Genomic DNA, 21,957 nt, shown 5'->3' on the forward strand with positions numbered 1-21,957 from the left:
ATAAGATGGGGATGGAAGCCCTAGATTTTTAAGTCTTGCCTGGAAGAGTTCTACAACATAGAACTGGGGATAAGGATTAGAAATGCTGGTGGCCTGCCCCTCCATGGTAGATATTGTAGCCCTAGACTGGAAGCTTCGGGGAGAGGAAGTTCCATGTTTTCTACTACAACCACCTGGAATGTAGGTTCTATTATGATGAGCTGGTGGGGACAGAGGGAGAGGTAGTAGGTCATGGCTTAAATGCTAGAAACTCTGGCTGTTTTAGCCTCAACTTAGTAGATTTTCTTTAAATGTTTCTCCATTTGCTGTATGTCCCTGGGACAATTTCCAGAGACTTAAGTGGTTAGGTTTTTAAAATAATTTTCTCTAGTTATGGTTATTTCAGTGAGGAGCCAGTCCATAGGGCTACTCATGCTGCTATTTCAGAAGTAGATCGTTAGTCTATTTTTCCTCATTGTGCCACAGGCTGGTGAAAATTTTATAATAGCTCTATATCAGGCTATAGACTGGCATTTATGGACCACAGCCTAACAAGTTCCATTACATTTTTCAAAGAAAGGTAACTCCTTAAAGAAAGCTCTAAACTAGCATCTCACATTTTAGTGTGCATAACAACCACCAGAAGAGATTTTTTAAAGTTCAGAATCCCATCTCCAACCCACAAGTTCTTATTTATGATGTCTGGGGTAAAACCAAAGAAACTGCACTTTTAAAGAGTATCCTGGTGGTGCTTCTCAAAATTTAACGTAAAAATGAATCATCTGACTACCTGGGATATTTGTTGATAAGATTTTCATTCTGGAATAATTTTAAATTTATAGATTCTCAATTTGGGCAAGGTATCATGGTTATGTAATATGTTAATATTAGGGGAAGCTGGGTAAAGTGTATAGGAGAATCCTCTGTACTATCTTTGCAATGTAAATTAACATGAATATAATGTTATTAACTAAACTGTAGATATTCTTAGGATTTCATCAATTTCTCCATTAATATCCTTTTTCTGTTTCAGGATACCACATTGCCTTTAGTCTGGGACCTTCGCAAAATGCAGATTCTGCATTTACTTAAAGGTATTTTCTACAATATTATTAGTTACAAGTATACTGAAACTTCCCAGAGTTCTTTGACTCAGATAATTTTTCCCCCATGAACCCTCTAGTTAATTGTGGAACAATTTTTTCCCCCATGAACCCTCTAGTTAATTATTCATCTTACTTATCCATTCATCTGTTGCTGGACATTTAGTTTGCTTCCATATCTTGGCAATTGTAAACAATGCTGCTATGAACACTGGGGTGCATGTATCTTTTTGAATTAGTGTTTTCATTTTTTCAGATATATACCCAGGAGTGGAATCGCTGGGTCATATGGTAGTTCTATTTTTAGTTTTCTGAGAAACCTCCATGCTATTTTCCACAGTGGCTGTTCCACTTTATCACCAACAGTGCACAACAGCATCTTCTCCACAGCCTTGCATTAACATTCAGTTTTAAATATTTTCTAATTTTTATTATGTTTTTGCTTTGACTCATGTGTTGTTTAGAAGTGTATTTATTAATTTTCAAATCTGTCTGGGATTTTTTTGTTGTTTTTTGCTTAAATTCTTAATTTAATTTCCTGGCAATCAGATATTGTCTCTTCCCAATTCTCCCTATTCTCTCCTTCTAGAATGCCTATTAAACAGTGAATTTTCTCTTTCTCTCCAACGTGTCTCTTAACTTTTCTCTCATATTTTCTTTTTCTCCTTAATGCATTCTGGTTGATTTCTTTAAATTACATTAAAGTTGATTGAGTCTCTCTTAAGTTATATCTAATTTGTTGTTTAACACATTTGATAATTTTTTATTTCTTGCAAACCTAACTTTTCTTATTTGTAATTTGTTTTTACATTTTAATCATTTTTAATATTCTTATTTTATACTATTCTATTGGATATTTCCATCATTAGAAGGTATTAAATTTTAATCCTGCTCATTGTTATGTTTTATAACTCTTATTCATTGGGGGCCTTTTTTCTTATGTTTTATAATTTTAGGTTATAATTTAATCTTTAGAAGGAATTTATCTGTAGGAATCCTATGAAGCTTTGGTTTAATGGTAATCTCCTTCCCAAGAAGCTTGCAAATGGTTTTGCCAGATGTTTAAGAGTTATCAGTGGCCTAGAGTCTTCTGGGTTAATTTCTCAAGTTGTGGTTCTTTTCCATATTATACAAGGAGTACAGATTCAAATCCCAAATCCAAATGAGCCATAAATCCACAGTGATATGTGGTTGGAGAAAATATTATTTTCTAAGACACATCTTTCTTGTTTCTTCTGTGCTGATGGTGGATTTTTTTTTCTAGAGCCTCCTATTCAAAACAACTTTGCGCTGAAGATCCGTTTCAACCCACAGAGTCGCAATTTTTCATTTCATATTTCCACATAGTTGTTAAAACATAAGCCCTTGGTTTAAGGAGACTAATTACATCCTCCCAAGAGTGACCACAGCATCATTCACATGTTTATCCCTGAGGTTTTCAATTCTATCTTTATTTCTGACTCACAGTGATACCTTTATTTCCTTTCAAGATCAGATATACATGAAACAGTTTATTTAATCTAGTATTTCTACATGTTTGCATAAGGCACAATACTAAAGTTATCAGCCATGTTTCTAGAACTGAAAGTAAAAAATAACTTCTTTCTAATAAGAATCAATGATATCACAATTGGCAAGCTATGAATCATTGTAACTTACCAATTGTGAAACTTTTTAAGCTCAAAAGTGTTTTATCTAAGACTGTTTTATCCCTTAGTCCCAGTTTCAGGAAACTATATTAAAAAATATATAATGAATGTCCATACGTAGCACAGAACTCCAATTAAATAGAAACTTTACACTGTACTTCACGTGGATCCAAATAAGTCCTTAAATTTTTCTGGACTCTCTCAGAAGTTCTTCCAATCATATTTTTCTACACTGTCTAAGCACAGATCACTTTCCATATAAGTTTTCTTTGTTCACTATCAACAAATTTCATCAGCTTTTCTTCTTTCTTTCCATGCATTCAATATAGCTTTTCTAAGAGCCTGCTATATTTTAGACACTGGGGAATTTGCCCAAAACAAATCTAACCCCTGGTCTCACAGAGTTTAAATCTTAGTGCTGGGGAAAGAATAAAAATAATAAACAAATTAATAAATGTATTTTAGGTTGAAATGAAAATGATAAATTAACAAATATATTTTAGTTTGAACCGTAGCGAATGGCCAATATTTGATTGTTCCTGACCCATAAAAAAGGTAATTTCATATCATTTGACTTAATAGAGTATGACAAGTGATGATAAGTGTTATGAAGAAGAAGCAGCCAGGGTAATTTGATTGGGAGTGATGGGGTGGGTGTGAGTGTGCTATTTTAGATACCATGGCTACAAATTCTCTCTCAGAACGTGTTTTTTGAACAGAGATGGGAATGAAATGAAGAAGTGAGTGATATGGATATCTGGAGGAAGAACACTCCAATGAGAGGAATATGCATGTGGAAAGGTTCTGAGAAGGAAGGGTGGATGGCATATTCAACGAACATCAAGGAAAGCAGAGGGACCCAAGTGGAATAAATGAGAATAAGAACAGTGTGAGATGAGAGCAGAGAGGGGGCCAGGGGCAGACCCTGTAATGCCATGTCAGCCACAGTAAAAACTTACTATCTCCCTGCTAGTGAGATGTGAAGCCCTTGGAAAGTTTGGACAGCAGAGTGGCAAAACCAGACTTGTATTTTCAGCGGTGTGGAGGCCAGCCTCCAGGGGGCAGGATGGCCATAGAGAACTTAGTGAGGAGGCTATTGCACTAGCCCAGGGGCGAGACCATTGTAACTTAGACTTGAGTGGAGCAAAGGAGATAGTGACGAGAGGCTGGCTAGTCACAATTCTTTCATGACTCTTCTAATCTTTCTTTTTTAAAACGTATTTGTCTCATCAATGTTTTATCCCAACAAGTATATGGTCAAGCTCTCATATCCTGACTTTGGTGATCCTGGTATCAAAATCATCTTGCCTGCCTGCTAATTCCAACAAGACATTTCTAGATCATTCTAAATTCAGCACCCCCCAAAATCTACATTTGCATGTACCATAGCCTAACACATCTGCATCACCACTCTTATCTCTGATCACTCTCAAGACAATGGCACCATACCTGATCAAGGAGGAGCTGGCTTTCACTCTGCAAGGAGCATCACCAGAGAATGAACATATGCCTCCAAAGGTCACCACCGAGTGTCTGTCTCTTCCCAGAGGCTGTAACTGATGGGTGGACTCGGCCTGAGCCACAGCAGGAAAGAGCCATTCATGGCCCACTCTGATGCTAAGTCACTCCTCTGAGCAAGAAAACTCCTAACCCTATGCCTGCAGCTGGGCCCCTTCCTCTGAAGTTTCTATGCTTTATAACTCCCTAAAAAGGAAGTTGTCTTAAGAGGCTTACAGCCCTTTAGGGAGAAGCTGACCACAGCTTAATGGTATGTTAATGCAACTTCTGGCCCCATTTCCCCCTCATACCCACATAGGGCTCCATGCAGTCTATTCAACATTTAGGGCGAAGTAATAAGCAACTAGCTGAACAAGATCAATACCAAGCCGCCATGGCAGGACAGAAACCCAGTTTCTGTCTCTCAGTGTCATATGTCATTCAAGAGTAAAGCATAATAATGTTTATAAAATACAGTTAGTCCAACAGAACAAGTCATGTCAAAATCATTTACCAACATATCTTAAGTTAAAAAAAAAATCCTAATATATAGCTTGCATGCAATATGCAAACAGCCTACTAAGGAGAGGATCTGACATTAAAATGTCACTAAAATTACTACTCAGCTGTAAGACTCACACACCTAAGATTTAACAGCACAGAGCCTAGGTAGGGTCACAAGTAATAGTATTAAAGTGAATATTCAAAACTTATTTTCTGAAAAGGCATTTTGCAAAGATACAACTAGACATAGCTTTTCTTTTAAAAAAAAATCTTCATTTGCACTATGATACAGAATCAGAAATCAAAATGTATTCATCACCCTGGTCCCTCCTCTACTTGTAAATAAAGTAGAAACTACACATCTTAATGTTTGAACAAAATTAAGCTAGATCTGAAGTGATGTTACTTAAGACTACCAAGGATGAAAATTACAGCCTGAATTCAATCTGCTACCAAAAGCACTTGAGATGCCAGATAATGTAAAAGAAATTTGAAATAAGTATTAAAAAGTCCACTGAAAGACCTTTCCTTGAATTTTGTTACTGAAAATCCTCTTCTGCTAAAATTTCAAGGTTTCTTACAGTGCCTCTACATATACTCTCTGACCCCACTAACCTTCCTTTTCTGTAGGCAGTGATTTGATCATCAGACACACTGATTCTGCTGAAAATTGGAGTCCATTTTAAGAGTTTTTCAAAGCATGGATATTTTTCCCTTATAAATTATTGTTCACTTTTCCTAATACTGCACAAATAATATAACAACAATACTGAGGAAAAAAATTTTAGTTTGAAAGTTCATCGCACATAAAAGCATGCTCTTCTAATGGACCTGTGTCAGGGCCCCAGTCCCTGAGCAGTAAGGATAAGCATCTCTAGAGGCAGGCTAGGAGTGTCACCAAGCAGGCAATAGTCTCAGTCTGGCTTGGCTCAAAGAAGCAAAGATTTATACAGAAGTGACCCTGTATTCCTGGGCCTCCTCAATCTAGTAACTTTGATTATTTTCAAATTTTGAGATTAGATGAATACCAAAACTAAAAATTTTGGGGGGGGGATGAAGAATATGGCGTGAACATAACTTTTAAACAAAGAAAGATACATTTCTCACATATAAATAACTTCTTTTTTAAAAAAATCCCACTCCAGGGCTTCCCTGGTGGCACAGTGGTTGAGAATCCGCCTGCCCATGCAGGGGACACGGGTTCAAGCCCTGGTCCAGGAAGATCCCACATGCCGTGGAGCAACTAATCCCGTGCTCCACAACTACTGAGCCTGTGCTCTGGAGCCCAAGAGCCACAACTACTGAGCTTGCGAGCCACAACTACTGAAGCCCACGCGCCTAGAGCCTGTGCTCCGCAACAAGATAAGCCACCGCAGTGAGAAGCCCGCACACCGCAATAAGGAGTAGCCCCCGCTCGTCGCAACTAGAGAAAGCCTGCGTGCAGCCATCAAGACCCAACGCAGCCAAAAATAAATTAAAAAAAAAAAAATCCCACTCCAATTTGCAAAATCGATACTCTCAAATACACAGCTTACCTTTTCAATACTTTTTTTTTTTTGGTCAACCGTCAGCTACAGACCCATTCCAGCTTGTTGACTTAGATTCTTTCTAATGAGGTTTCAAAATAGCTGAAGTTCTACTAAAAGAAGGAGAGCCTTGGAAATGTATGGTAAACTAGTCACTGGGTTTTGGAGACAGTTGAAAGACCTGTGAAAGTATGGGGGTGGTAATGGCAGGGGTCTGGACTGATAATGAGACGTAAAAATTCAGGATGCTACAACTTTCAATTTTTCAGTTTTAAGATTTGACTCCTATGGAAAGAGTGGAAAATTGGAGCAGTATCTAAGAGAGCAAGAACCAACTGGAAGAAAAGTAGTACACCCAGTAGTGTACCTAATTCCTCTGGCTGGCCCCTTTTCCTCCTCATGGATCCTCTCCATCAATAAATTTTAAATGGTATTTATACCACTCCTGGGCTCTATTTTCCATTCCATGCCACATTTTAGGAGAAAAGCTATAAAAATATATATGTGAACTAGAGTAAGATTTTGACTCCTACCACTTGGAACTTGACTAGAGTGATGAATAGACTAGATAGAATTTTGGTGACTGTACACACTGGTGGATTAAGTCACTGCTTTGAAAAGCCAATAATTACTGGACTATGAAGAAACAACTCACCAGCAAATGGGTCACCAGCAACTAAAAGGCCAAAAGCATTAGTACTGGAAGCCAATTTATTGGAACTAATCAGATGGCACAAATTTAACCAGAAAGCACCCATGGTTCTGCTCATAACATTTGCTCTGCAAGTTTCAACAATGTAATTTTTAATCTGGGCTCCTATAGAACAGACTTTTTGCACCTTGCCCCAGAGATTCTGAGTAAATGCATTTTATTTTTAGATGTTTCCTCTCTTGACACAGGGTTCCACAAATATGAAGGAACAAATGATCCCCCAGGCATGCTAGGGGTTGTTGTTGTCTCTTCTCTCTTACTCTGTGGTCTCCTGCAAGCATTTAAAATAATAGTTAGCCAAGAAATGTTTTCCTGCAGAACAAGGCACTTCTCTTGGCCCTAAAATGAGAATGCATTAAAAGGATTGAATCTGCTTTGGAACATTAGGTTGGCCCTTTTTGATAAATTGAAGGTGCTTCAGAGTTGAGAGGCCATCTTAATTTTACAGTAAAGAGCTATCCTATGAGAAAGTAAGAAAAATCTCAGGTAGTGTTTTACTGAAAACATTGTTATTACCATTCCATCAAAAGAATTTATTGTGAGGAGAAAAGTCACACTGTCTTAATTAATATTATTCACTTTTCTTTACAGAGGCTCACATCTAACATGCCTGCAGTTAGTACTGAAGTCAGGGGTATTAAAGCAAAAGGAACCGAATGTCTTCATGGTTTCCAAAATAATAATTCAAAACATGTCTGTCAATATTTCAGAAGCTACATGTCCCTGATTAACCTGTAATAATGGGACAGAGTAAAAAGGAACGTGACTCAATGATAAATTACTCACAGAACTATGTGGTGTGATAAACCGCTAATTCAACAAAGCCATCAACATGTTACACCTTCAGAGTATTTCATGCTTCTGAAAAGAAACATCAATCAACCTCAATTCTTGGAAGAGTATATCTTAGATACAGCTCTTCTTTCTACACTCCTCTAAAATTGTATTTTAGCCAGGGTTGATAAGCAAAAAGTAACATACTCTTGTCAAAGTAAAGGCTGATATTTCTCAAAGGAGAGCATTGCTATGTGGGAGACAAAATTTGATCCCTTTGTTCTTGGTCTAAGATCCCTTGATAACCAGAGTCAAGGGTTCAACCAGAAATGTCAATATTACACTAAGAGGCAAGAAAAGATTTCTTCCCATTATGCCTTCATTATACCATTAAGAGGCCTGGGTCGTACTGACTCACACATATGTATACTCTGTGGATACTCAGTCAAAGATGTTTTCGTGTCCAGCTCCTGTCTTTAGGCAGGTGAAGCATTATTGATTCCATTTCTTTTTTTTCTTTTTTTGACTGCATCGGGTATTACTTGCGGCACGCAGGGTCTTCGTTGAGGCATGCAGGATCTTTCGCTGTGGCACAGGCTTCTCTCTATTTGTGGTCTGCGGGTTTTCGCTTCTCTGGTTGTGGTGTGCGGGCTCCAGCGTGCGTGGGCTCTGTAGTTGTGGTGTGTGGGCTCCAGAGCACGTGGGCTTGTAGTTTGTGACACACAGGCTCTCTAGTTGAGGCACGCGAGCTCAGTAGTTGCGGCGCGTGGGCTTAGTTGCCCCGCAGCATGTGGGATCTTAGTTCCACCACCAGGGACTGAACCTGAGTCCCCTGCATTGGAAGGCAGATTCTTTACCACTGGACCACCAGGGAAATCCCTTGATTCCATTTTACAGATAAAGGAAGTGATTCCCAGAGCATCTCTGCTGCCAGAATTTACCTGTCCTTCCAACTAAACCAAAAATAGTAGTCATTAGTAACAATACACGGAGTTTCTCTGGTGTCCTTTAATATAATCTTGCAGCTATAACTTGATCGGGGCTTCAAAATCATCTAGGTAAGCCCAGTGCAAAATCATCTGTGAAATTTAGTAGAGTGCTTACAGTGCAAGAAGCAGGAGGTAATTAATAACATAGACTATGTCATCATGATGTTTAGACATAATCTGATTCAGTCAGTAATGAGACGTGAGGTCTCAGAAAAGTCATTTAATCTTTTGTGCCTCAGGCTCCTGGTCTGTGAAATGGGAATATTAATGGTATCTACATCGTAGGGCCACTGAAGAGATTAAATGAAAAAACATACATTAAGCATTTAATGTAGTAGCTGGCATATAGCAAATGCTCAATTAGTATAGCTATTAATATACAATGAGAGTGTTGATTAATGGGCATTGTCTCACTCATAGAAAATCTACTGCAAAGTAATAGCATGGTCCCAACACTTCCTAAAAGGAGAGGACTACCTGATTTTAACTTTGTTTCCTCAGAACAATGTCATATTCCTTTCTGCAAGTTTAGCGATCACTCTTCATATCAGACCATGTCAACCACATCAGCTGAGATTAGAAAGAACACATATTTCACCTTTACCAACAGTAACCAATTGGAACAACTCGGCATCCACAAGGAATCTCTCTTTTATATCTCATGATAACTATCCATGACTAATTTTCTATTTCCCGAAAAACATTCCAGTACCTCATTCCAGTATCTTAGGAGTCAATGAGAAGTTGGCTCCAATCCTAACTCTGTTGCTTACTAACTGTATGACTTGGGCAACTCACTTTTCTATGAGCCTCAATTTCCTCATTTATAAATGAACATAATTATAACACAGGAGGTTGTTATAAGTATTAAGTAATTTAAATTCACAATTAATTTCTCTTTATCAACGCTGTCATCAAGTTCTCAAGAATAGGCTTGCTTTTGGCCATGATTTACTCCTGGGTCCAAAAAGTAGCCTGTATTAGACAATGTATTTTCCAACCTAACCTCAGCAAATGAATCCTCAGACATTGCTTCTGTACAACTTTTTACATTTCTCTAAATTGATGGTGTCATTTTGAATTATAATCCTGATGTTTAACAAACTCATCATCTGTCTAGACCCATGTATGTCAAAGGAAAAGCTCATGATTTCAGTATTACATTTGGAATCTCAGAATTTAATTTTAGTGATTAAACATCAGAGCAGTTCTTCCATGCATCTTTACCAAGCCTACCTTATGGAACCTCCAGAAAATTAATGCCACCAGATTGTCACTCCAATTAGCCAAAGGAATACTCTCTATTCTAAACTGCTGCTAGAATCAACTCTACGTGTAGAGTTCCAAAATCACATAATCAACACAATCAAGGATGTTATCTCAAACTTCAGCATCAGCTGGCCCATTACTTTTATAGTTTAAATATCTTTAACATGGCCTCATCAGAGATTTGAAAACTTTTTTTTTTAAAGGTTTCTAAAACCACTTATTTAAAGATTAAGGGACAGACAAAAATCAGAATCTACTTTATTTCACAAATGCTTAAATTATGGTTTTATTTAAAATATGAAATCAGTAACCCTAAACACGTGTCCCCCAACCATCCAGAAATGTGCTCACAATTTGAATCTCATGAATGTTTTAGAATAAAAGCTAGTCAGATAACTACATTTGCTGGATACATATTACATGAAAAACTTTCTAGTCAACACATTGGGAAGTATAAAAGAAATATAACTGGCTCTCCCCTCAAGGAAATAATAATACACACCCATAACCAAGAGGACTGATAAAGCGACACATTTTGAACATGTGAGCTGACACAGTGTGGACAAGACAGAATGGAAAGAAGACGAGGAGGCAGATCTCTGAAGAAGTAGCGCCCACATTGACAGGGAAAGGAGTGGGCTTTCTTCTTGGGGAAAACACACATTGGGGTGGAAACAGGAAAGTTGAGTTTTAAATTGCTTAACAATACTATAGAGTCTAAAATTCACACAGAAAAGATGGCCAAGGAGAATCTGGATTTAATCCTACATGCAACTATGCGGCATTATACAATCTTCAGAGGGAAAAAAAATGATAAAAATAGTATTCAGGAAAGACTATTCTCAAATCATTTCCACCTATTCTTTGCGGTTCTGCACAAAACCTTTACTTTTAAGGACCTTCTGCTTTCTTTGCTACAGGACAATTTTTGTGGCCCTAGCAATTCCCAAACTAATTCTGAGTTTTTCGGGCAAGACAAAACATTAGTATTTATCTTAAAATTACAACCTGCATGCTTCATACAGCTTTTAAAGTTTCTGTCTTGTTTTAAATGGCATCCTTAGCTTATGATGTGTCTGAAGGCATTTAGCATTTAGCTCCCTGATAAAATGACAAGGGACTGAAATAGACTGCAGGAAACTTACATTAACTTCCGTCACGTCCAGTGGTTTGGGGAGTGAAGCTACGTTAGAGAAAGCATTACTTCCAGCAGATGCTGACAGAACGCAGCAGCTCCTCAGACAAAATGGACATTTCTCCGTCAATCTCCATGGAGTATCTTAAGCAATCCCAGCAGCAGAGGGATGTGGGTTGCCAAATACAGACACAATCTGTCCCCTCTCCTAAAATGAGGTTGATTCTCATTATTCTCAAGGAGTCACACAAGCTGTGGGCAATTTGTTCACATGAAGAGCAAACCCTATTGAGTAGTTGCAACACTTCAGACCTCCAAGGGCAGCAGAATTGACCGGCAATTTCTGGACCTTTCCAATAATAGCTGAGACAAAGGGGGAAATGAAGCCTGTCACATACACATCACTAGCCAGGCCTGGCTTTTGTAATGCTGAACTAACAGAAAGAGGGGACCATTTAGTAACTGTATTACAAAACAGCCCACAAAACAGCCTGCTCTGGCTGCCCACGCTGATGGCAGCAACACGCTGCTTCGTACCCTTGCCTAGGCATCAGCTAGCAGTAGTGTGTGCTTACACCTGCAGTAACCAGCACGCTTTCTTATGGAATGAAGCATTCACACAGTTCAATAAGAAAAAGAAATGGCCAGACATGCCACAGGCCTGGTCAAGAGTGGGTGGCATTAAGGTCAGATTAAAGGGAAAAAAAGGAACCATAGCTGGATAACTTTGGGAAACTTCTCTTGAAGATCTGAGGATTTACGATGTACTTTTTTTTTTTTTTAAGGCTCAAACCTTTCAGTAAAGAAATCTGTTTCGATTAATTTCATCTTGCGCATCCTACCACCACCACCATCACCACCGCCTGTTTTATAAATGGAACCATTTTTCATCTTGTGTCTGTTAACATCTCATGGAAAACCCACAGGGAAAAGCTGCTCTAATCTGCCCACACCTTAAATGATGATAAGTTGAGGCTCAGAGACACTTAGTAAATCACACACCCAAAGTAGCTATGGCAGAAACAGAGTTGGATCCCAGGACGCCAAGTCATACCAGTGCTAATCCTACGGTCCTATAGATCATATACACCAATGTCACATGTTTTAAAAATAACATATTTTGGATATTGATTAACAGAACCAGCACGATTTTAGCACAGAGCAGGGAAATTCTAGCAATGCACAGAGTTGGCAAAAAATGTGAAGATCTAAGTGAACATAACACTACAACCTGAATTTAAACTAGAAAAGCCTGTATTCTCAATCTAGAGGAGAGAAGACTTAAACTAGTCACAGTGAAGGGATTGGAGTAGTTGTTCTCTAGGGTAGGTCAATCTGTTGTCCTCTGTCAATCTGTTCTGGAACTACAGACAATGATGGTACGTGGATGCAACTCTGTTTCTATAAAGTTGGTCATCCCAGCAGAGGAGATGAAGAACAAAAATCAACCATAACAGGATCCTTCGCTGAAAACCATCTAACTGCACAATGAGTTCCTAAGGGAGCTGGTGTCCTCTACACTGGAAGTTTCATTAAAAAAATAAGATAGATTATCATCTACTGGGAAAGGTATAAAAACAGTCCTGCCTCAAGAAAATAGATGGACTTGATAAAACTGCAGAGTCATTGTCAACCTTTCAAGGCAGCCTGTGAGTCAGAGGCTGGCTATGCTGTCTGTGTGCTATCCAGAGACTTGCCTCACATTCGACTTCTCGGCCTCACCTTTTGATCATTTTCTTGTTTACTGGCATCTCTGTCTACCCTATGGGGAAACACGAAAGTGAAAGAAGACTGGAAACACATTATTAGATTGAATTCCTTCCTAGATAGATTTACTTCTTTGAACATAAGATAGAATAGAAAAAGGTAAAAAGTATGGCTAAAATACGATTTGGATTATCTGTTCATTTTTGTATCCCATTTCTTGATCAAATAGAAACAACCCGAATGTTGGGGGTAATTCACTGACCCAGCTACATTGGAGAAGAGTTGCTCTAATGAATGTTCCAAACTTAGACTTTTCAGAACCAATTTTTCTACTCCAAATCAGAAACCATGAAGGTTTGAACCAATTCCCTTTCTCCCACACATCCTCTCCTACATCTGTTTTTAGAATCCACTGCTAAAAACAAATAATTCTGAGGCGGCTTTAGAGGAGTTTCAACATGTAACTAAATTAACTACCTTTCTATTCAATTTAACTTTAAATTAAAACAAAATATAAACAACTGCAACACTAAAATCCCTCCATTTAAAAAAAGAATATGTATGATTATGGTGTATCCAAATTAATTAGCACTGATGGTCTCTAGATGAATTTTGCTTATCATGAAACAAGGAGGTAGACTGAGTTTAGCACTTACAACCTAAAGATAACGTCTGAAGTTTAAAGATTTTAATGATTTTTTTAAAAATCAATTTGCATTGGTCAAGATTATAGTATAGCCCTATAAACCCTATCTAAAAGAAAAACCTCCTGAGTGCATAATAAGAAGAAAGGAATTGACAATTTCCTGGGCTCCAAGCGTACATGAAACAGATTTAAACAGTGTTTCTGCAGTTTGTTACTCTTTTGAATTCCCCCAACCCTGCATCCTACATCATATTCACCAGAAGAACTGAAGTTCCCCTGTGTCCTCTTGGTGCTAATCATGTCCTATAACTAGGTGACTGACAGAACTTCAGTGCAGTCTGTGTAGTTCAGGCACAGAGAACTTATCCCCAAGTGTCTCTAGTCTCCTTATCAACATTCCATCTCAGTGTTAAGACAGAGAGGGAAAGATAAACATGCTAAGGTCCATTGGATCTGCCATCATTACGCAGAAAGCTCATTATCACCTGGATTTAGCAATAATATTGATTGCACTATGGCCCTAAACACACTACATGATATAACACAATTGTAGAATGGACAGCCAACTATGCCTGAGCTGGTTCCTCAAACACTGGGAAGAACAGTGTTCTTCAGTCTGATAACCGATTTAAATGCTTTGTAAGTGGGGCTAAAGACTGGACAAAAATACAGCAAAAGAGCAGCACAGCATAGTGGTTAATAGTGTGGGCTTTGGAGCTGGGGAAACCCAAGTTCAAATCTGACACTGACGCATGCTTTGGGACCTGAACCTCTGCCCCTCAATTTCTTCCTGTAAAGTTGGGATCATGGTAGTTCCTCATGTCTAAGCGCCTATTAAATGGTAGCTATTATGATCATTATCTTCTTAACAGAAGAGTCCGTGAACCATGGAAAGCTTCTCTTTTTTCACATCTAATATCCTGTCGACAGAGGAGGGTTTCCTTACCCTGTGATTTAATCTTAAAATAGAATGATTTAACAAAAGTATACAATGAGACACTAAGACCATCTCCAGTATTCAGCAGAATAGAATGAAGGTCCCATTATAGGAACCTTCTAAAATACACTGACACTGTGTATGTATTTTTCAACAATACTTTCTAGTTTTGTCAGCTAAACCTTGGCAAAAATTCCTGCCACATGCTAGGGCGTCGGTTCACACTAACAGTAGTGATGAGGGGAAAGGGTGGGGGAGAGGAGAAGGTCACATCTCCTTCTGAAAGATAACCCTGGGGAGAATGGAAAGTGGAGCAAAAAGGCAGCTGGAATCAAGTAAGATGTGCCTCGACTCCCTAATTTCTTGTACTTCGGGATGACCATTGTTATTTGTGCAAGAAGGAGAGGCAGTTTGGATGGGATGGAGGAAAAGCAGTAGAGGAGAAATCACTACAAATTATAAACAAAAACTCCGTCTTTGCAATTGACAACTTCTCCTGAGACTTTCTGAGCCAATTAGTATCAGTTGCTGAGGTGGGTTTGATCAAACAAACCTCTGTGCTAATGCCCACCTGCGCTAAACCCACCTCCTGTGAAGCAACAAAGCCTCTGTTAATGAGGTTCAGGACCAATCATCTGACAAAGAGTCCCGCTAAGGATGCTACAGCGGATGTCTTAGGGTAACCGGCAGGGAAATTCCCTTAAATTCTACTGTCTTACTGGAAATCAAGACACTCTAAGATAATGACTTGGCTCATTCTTTCCGCTCCTCTTTTCCTTTGCTTCTTGTCACGTGAGGTGACAGTGACCACATGCCCTGTATAAATTTGAATCCAATGCCCTGTATAAATTTGAATCCATTGCTCCAACTGGGCCCGGCTGTTCTCATAGGTGGGAGAAGTGATGCTGCAGAGAGCAAATTGTAAATCCAGGCAAAGAACAAATGACAAGAATGTCATATCTCTCTAGAGTCACCGTCTCCAGGTAGGAGACACAGTTAACACGAGCCCTGCAAAACAGTTAAAGCAGAGTCTAGCAACATCTGGGCAACTGCCTGGTCAACTTGCTCTTGTCGTAAAATTCATCATGGTGTCTCCTCTGCTTTAACCCACAGAGCTCAGGATGCCTTGTGAATCCATTCAGTGTAACTCAGACAAACTGACACCAGTTTTGTTGTCTGATCTCCTAATAAATGACACTCATCCTCGTGGAGGCATACCCACTTGGTTCCTACTATCAAACAATCAAGCAGCAGTTGTTGACAAAGCCTATTATGAACACAGCACTGGACAGGGCACTCTGGAGAGAAAAGAAAATGCCTCAAAGTCCTTGGCTTCAAAAAGCAAAAATGAAAAAAAACAAAAAGCAAAAATGAACACGTCATGTAATACTACATGCGAAAAATAATAAAACTAAAAAATGTTAGGGAGCTCTGAAAAGGACACACAGAGATAAATGCAGGAATGGCTCCCCAGAGAAGGTCAGGTATGAGTTTAATTGCTTAAATAGTGAGACTTAGATTGGAGGCGTGGGTAAGGAAAAATTTTAGAAGTGGGAAGACACAAAATGTCAAGCCTTAAACGATAAGACCCAATGATCTAAAAGATACTCAGATTCCCCTCAAGCTCAAGTCTTCATGAAAATAATGAAAAGGAAATCACAGATAGAGCTCCCTAAGTTTTGCATAGACCAAATTCTCCCTGACATGATTCCATCATCATGGCTCAGATAAGTGGCTGCTGATTAATTTGATCTCAGTACATACAGAATACGATGGTACCTTGGCCTAGTGATAGCTAAAGAAATCACAAAAACAGTGGCATGGAGGCTCTCCACCCCACCCCGTCCTCTCTCTGTGGCTGGCAGCAGCTCTCTCCACAAATTAGAGCTGGAGAAAATAGCCAGGCAAAACAAAATTGAGAGAGACGGGCACTAAACTCTTTGCAATTTCATTAGGCAAATAGACCAGGATGTCTCAGAAGGTATGAAATATAGTTGGTTGCCCAATTCAGCAACATTTGGCAAAGTCTGCCTCAACAAAAGAACATCACGCTGACAGTAAGCTGTGAACAGGGGATGTGGATTATGTCTTCATGATCCATTCTTCCCTTGGCTTTTCTGGGATATTTCTGAGGTTGGAAGAAGCTAGAAGGCAACTATGAGCTCTGCTCACACACTTTACTCCATCCCCCATTGTGGAATAATAAAATTTTATAGCTGGAAAGAGAGAACATATACTGTAATCCTTACCCAGAAAGGGCCCTTAGAATTCACTCATTCATTTATCCAATAAATATTTATTGAGTGCTTAGTATGTGCCAGACATCACTGTGCTAGACACCAAAGATATAGTCATGAAAATTACAGGCATGTTTCCTGCTCTGTGCAGTTTACAGGAGAGAGGACACATAAATGGAAAGTGGAACTATACTTGACACGTGCTAAGAACAGAAAAATTGGGTGTGCTGAATTTTGATCACCTCTTCTTTACCTCATTGGTGAGGGAAGGATTCCTACCATAGGGCCGTAAAGATGGTTGAAAACATGACACACAATATGGGATGGCTGAGACCTACAGCAGTTTAGTAGTCATAGATACTCACAGCCCAGGGGAAGACACTGCATGCCACTCAGGGACACACGGGGTCACTCAGGAACAGAGTGAACAAGCGAAGGCCATAGGAAGTGGGTTTTATAGTAACAAGAGGATGAGGTGACCCCTAGTTGCCACGGGGGGTGGGGGGTATGACTGACTTGTTTGAATAATTCCCTGGGCTGGCAGGGAACTAAAGGCCACCACTCAAGGTGAAGTGAGCCCTGCGTTTGGTCCATGTGATTAGGAGCATTGTTTGGCTGGGAAGCACAGTGGGGAGGGGAACCTGCAATTGGGCCATGTGAGGCCCTTGCACTTTTACTGGAGGTCAAGGCCGCACATGATCTTGAATCTTATGAACCTTTTGAATCAATGGGAGCACATAAAACAGTCCAAAGGCCAACCCTGAGATCACTTACAATTCAATCAGAAAGCCTTAGTTGGTGGGAACCTAGAGTCAGAAAAACTCTGTTTTCTCTTCCATTCCTCCGTCTCTGTACATGGCAAATAGCGTGGGTATACAAAGGGTCCTGGGGGTCACCCATCTGTGTCTCAGGTCCAGCACTAATAGCCTGCTCCTCAAAAAACAAAAATAGGCTGCATCCTTTCTGGGATACCACATTGCCTTCCCAAGCTGAGGGCTGGGCGGGTAAGATGTGTGCAAGGAGCTCTCCGAAGCAGCCTCTGTGACAATTGTATTTAATACAAGTTAATAAAGACAGAAAGCCCCACTTATGTGAGAGAACATAAGTTCGCAGGAATAGAACTGAAGTTACAGAGGTGCAGAGATCATCGGTCCCTCTCCTCTCGAGAAAGCAGACAGCTTGGTAGAAGCAGCCGTACGCAGACAGAGGAAGAAGTGTGCTTTGCTAAACAGGACTTGCTGAGAAGCAACAGAAAGCAGGAAGCAGGAAGCCAGATGCAACAGGAAGAACAGGCAGATGTGTACAAGACTGAGCCCACTGTGGTCACTCAAACGGGAGGATAGGTTCCTGCCCTAAACACAATCTTCATAACAGTGAGTGTAAGGGAACAAGAGAGAAAGTGTTTATAGAGATGTTAAATCTCCTGCAAAGAGTGTAGTTTGTTTCCCCACAGCAGGCTATTGGAAAGCCTGTGAAAGCAGACCCTTGAGAGACATAGAAAGTAGAATCAGAGTACATTTTCATGGGACTTCATAAAGAAGGAAATCCCTCAGGTCAAGAGTCTATATAAACGTTTTGTAGAAGAAAAAGGTCAGCTTCCAAATGGAAAAATGCCAACTGGTGTCTTTCTAACTTGCTCCCTTTCCTTCCTCTGCACCCGACATTGTCGTCAGCATCCCCGCACTGGTGCAGACTCACCCCTGGGCGGCACAGGCATGGAAGGATGCTCGTGGATAATGTGGGAGGGGCAGGAGACTGAGCAACCTCCAGACGTCTGCTTCTGGAACTCTGACACTGTCCACACATGGGTGTACATCCCGTGAGCATCAGTCCTCACTTTCTGACCCGGGCCCAATTCTAGCTGGATATACAACTTAACTCAATAAACAGAAATAGTTCATTAGTAAGCAGATAGAAGGAAGACATCTGAAAGTCACACCCATCTGACTGCCTCCTTAGAGCTATGGAGGAAGTGGAAGTAGAAAGTCAGCAGATACACTGTCTCCTGTATTCCACGCTAAGCCAAAAACCATACCTTTGTTCTCCTGTGATACAGACCAAATGATAACGTCCCAACCAGTTTCCTTTCAATCAGACCAAAGCATACAGCTGTCACTGTGACCACCTATGGTTTCTGCCCAGACCACCCAGGGACTGCTTTACTCTTTTTGTGTCTCCTTTCACCACACAGGTGTTATTAAAATGACAACCTTAAAAAGAGCACTAAATTAGGTGATAGAATGAAGCAGTACGGAAAAAATTAAGTTAAAACTGAACATATATTTTGATTCTAATTATGTTAGAAATATGCTTGAGGGGAAAGGACTTGAAAAAAATACAACACTATATTAACAAAGAGGCAAAGAGAAGAGAGGAAACCTTTATCGGGGCCAGTTGCTATATATCAGGTTCTATGTGCTTGGGGTTAGGACAGAACTATTTCATGTGTGCACTTATGTGTGTTTATATCTTTCTGTATTTTCCAATTTTTATTAATGGGATTATAGTGCATAAATTAAAATATATAAAGTATACATGCACATAAAAGAATTAGAACACTCCAAAACAATATGCCACCACAGGAGCTATTTATTATACCGGAGAAAGAGCTTGAGTTAGAAGCAGACACACCCAGCTTAGTCTCATGCTGTGTGTCTGTGGGCAAAACAGTAACCCTGTGGCCTCAGTTTCCTCACCCATAAAAATAAGGATAACACCAGCCACCCTGCAGCTTTTCCTAGGCAGTCAACGTTATAACATCTGTGAATGACGTTATGATATCCATGAATGAATCTCGCCCAGTACTTGGAAGTACTCAAAAATACTCCTTTCCTTACCTTCTACACAAGTCCTCTGTTCAATGCACGGATTCCCTCCATTTTGACTCAAAGCCCTTTGCAGAGATTAGATTGTGGAGGGCTTAACAACTTGAAAAAAATTATCAGACAGCTGTTTGAAGATCTGTGTTTGCAGCTTTATTGCACCAAAGAAAACACTCTTCCTTTATCTGTAAAATCTGCGGTCTGTGGCAAGATTGATGAGGGCCTTGCAGGGCTTTCTGAAAAGTAAGGGCACCTCTCCTTCATTCCCCACTGAAAGGCTGGCTCTAGTGTGTGTGTTGCTCTTGGTGGTGGTGTTTTTTCCTCACTTACTGCCTAACATAAGGCTGTGAGAAGACAGAATCACCCACCGCCAGGGAAAGGGAGGTTTTTCTAGCCCTGCACTGTGCAGGCCATTCCGGCACCAGGCAGGGAACTCCTGTGGCGTCAAGCCCAATGAGTGATCCAAGCACAAAGTCCTCCGTCCTGCCCTGCCAGCATCATCATGACCAAGATTATATAAAGGAAACTGCCACGTAACAGAAGAGATCATTCTCAGAGCAAAAGTCCCTATCACCCCTGCACACGATAAAATAATAAAGTATGGGGGGAATGTTTAAGAAAGTAAGAGATATCAAATGCAGTGCTCTCAGACATACATTACACTTGCTTACATCTAGGAGTTATCAATGACTTAGAAGCTGTTCCTCTGCATCTCTCGAAGGAAACCTTGTCTTCATAGGGAGGAGGAGTAGGGAAAACACTCCCATGAACAACAGCAGTTGCAACCACGGATGGGGCCCCTCCACGGAGGTAAAGGGTAACCTCTTCAGGTGTGGTCTGGTTCCTCACAGGCTTAACAACTTACAGAGCATCCACAGTATCACAGAACTGGAGGGACGTTTGCATGTGATCCCAAGTCTCAGGGCAGAAGTTAGAAACCCAAGATCTAGTCCTGACTTTTCCTCCAATCCCCTATGAGAGAGGAGGCAAATCTCCTGGGTTCTTCATTATCTCTTAAATAAGAGCATCATTCTGTTACAAGGCTCTGAATCTGCGGTCTAAAATTCTGCCAAAATTATACACCATAGTTTTTGTCTATGGGCAGATGTTCATTTTTCAGAGAAAAGTTCCATATCATTTATCAGATCCTCAAAGAGTCCTGTAGTCCAAAAATACATTAAGAACAACTAAACTAAGTCACAAGTTCCCCTCCAGATTCCCATTGTTGGAGCAAATATTTCTGATTGTGAAACTCACAGACTTAGAAAACAAACTTACGGTTAACAAAGGGGAAAGGAGCAGGGGGGAATAAATTAGGATTTGGGGATTAATATATACACACTACTATACATAAAATATATAATGAACAAGGATCTACTGTATAGCACAGGGAACCCTACTCAATATTCTGTAATAAGCTAAATGGGAAAAGAATTTGAAAAAGAACGAATATATGTATATGCATAATTGAATCACTTTGCTGGACACCTAAAACTAACACATTGTAAATCAACTACATTCCAACATAAAATAAAATTTTAAAAAATAAAAAATAATAAAATAAAACATGTATAAAAATACACATTCACTGTAGAAAAACTTTTAAATGTAGCCAAAAAGAAAAATTCCCCATAACTGGGTCATCCAGAGATAACCACTGGTGACATCTACATACACAGGAATATTTTTTAGGATGGTATATTCAAGTTACACTCTACTCCACTGCACATTTTCATACATTAAAAATTCTTCAAAAAAATTCCTCAAAAACAGCACCTTTAGGTCGAATAATATTTCATCATAAGCTTTTAATTATATTTTGTTTAACAATTTGCCCATTGTTGAACATCTATGTTGAGTCTAATGTTTTGCCATTATCGATAATGCTGCTGTGGACATTCCTCAGTCAAACTGTGCTTATTATACTTTTGGAGGAAATGGGGAGCTACTAAGAGTTTTTGAGCAAGAAAATAGCAAAATCGATATTTGTCTTATGATGTTACAGGAGATGAGTTGAAGTGGGAGAGAATAAAGGCTTAATGATAAGGTAGAAGGCTGTTATTTGAGAACCTGAACTGAGGAGGGAATAGTGAAACAGGACACAAGGTCCAGATGTAGAACACACGCCAAGTGGAAATCACCATGAGTTGATGGTTCACAGAGAGAGAGGAGAGTCCAAGTTCAGGCTGAGGTTTCTAGCCTTCATGACTGGGAGATCAAATATACCATTAACAAAGACAAGGAAGCTAGGCTGAGAAGCCAGTTTGGAAAGAGGCAAATGGTAGTCATATCTCCAGAAGGTCACTGCAATTTGAAAGATATAATTATTGAGCGACTTCTTTTTAATCTTAAGAAAAAAAAAACTTTAAAAAGTGACATACTTTAGGACACCAATTTATACAGTATAAACTGGGAAGTACGAGCCAAGAGAACTCACTTAGTTCACCTCTTAGCTCTTGAATGTTCAAATT

At 39.6% G+C, this 21,957-nt stretch overlaps 1 protein-coding gene across 5 annotated transcripts in view; it reads right to left on the bottom strand.

Moving 5' to 3' along the window:
- The window catches only part of PDE4D (phosphodiesterase 4D), a 1,450,167-nt gene that overhangs the window by 1,197,893 nt on the left and 230,317 nt on the right, over window positions 1–21,957 (bottom strand). Inside the window, exon 1 of one of the 5 annotated variants that reach the window (XM_060295797.1) lies at window positions 11,148–11,163. The exons of 3 other annotated variants lie outside the window; for them this stretch is intronic. The gene's annotated coding sequence lies outside the window, so the exon portion shown is untranslated. Of the gene's footprint in view, window positions 1–4,180; window positions 4,370–11,147; window positions 11,164–21,957 lie in introns of those variants that run through there. One more of the 5 variants, XM_060295796.1, reaches the window with a different exon arrangement.

The sequence above is a fragment of the Globicephala melas genome, chromosome 3, assembly GCF_963455315.2.
Source record: "Globicephala melas chromosome 3, mGloMel1.2, whole genome shotgun sequence".
NCBI classification, from domain to species: domain Eukaryota; kingdom Metazoa; phylum Chordata; class Mammalia; order Artiodactyla; family Delphinidae; genus Globicephala; species Globicephala melas.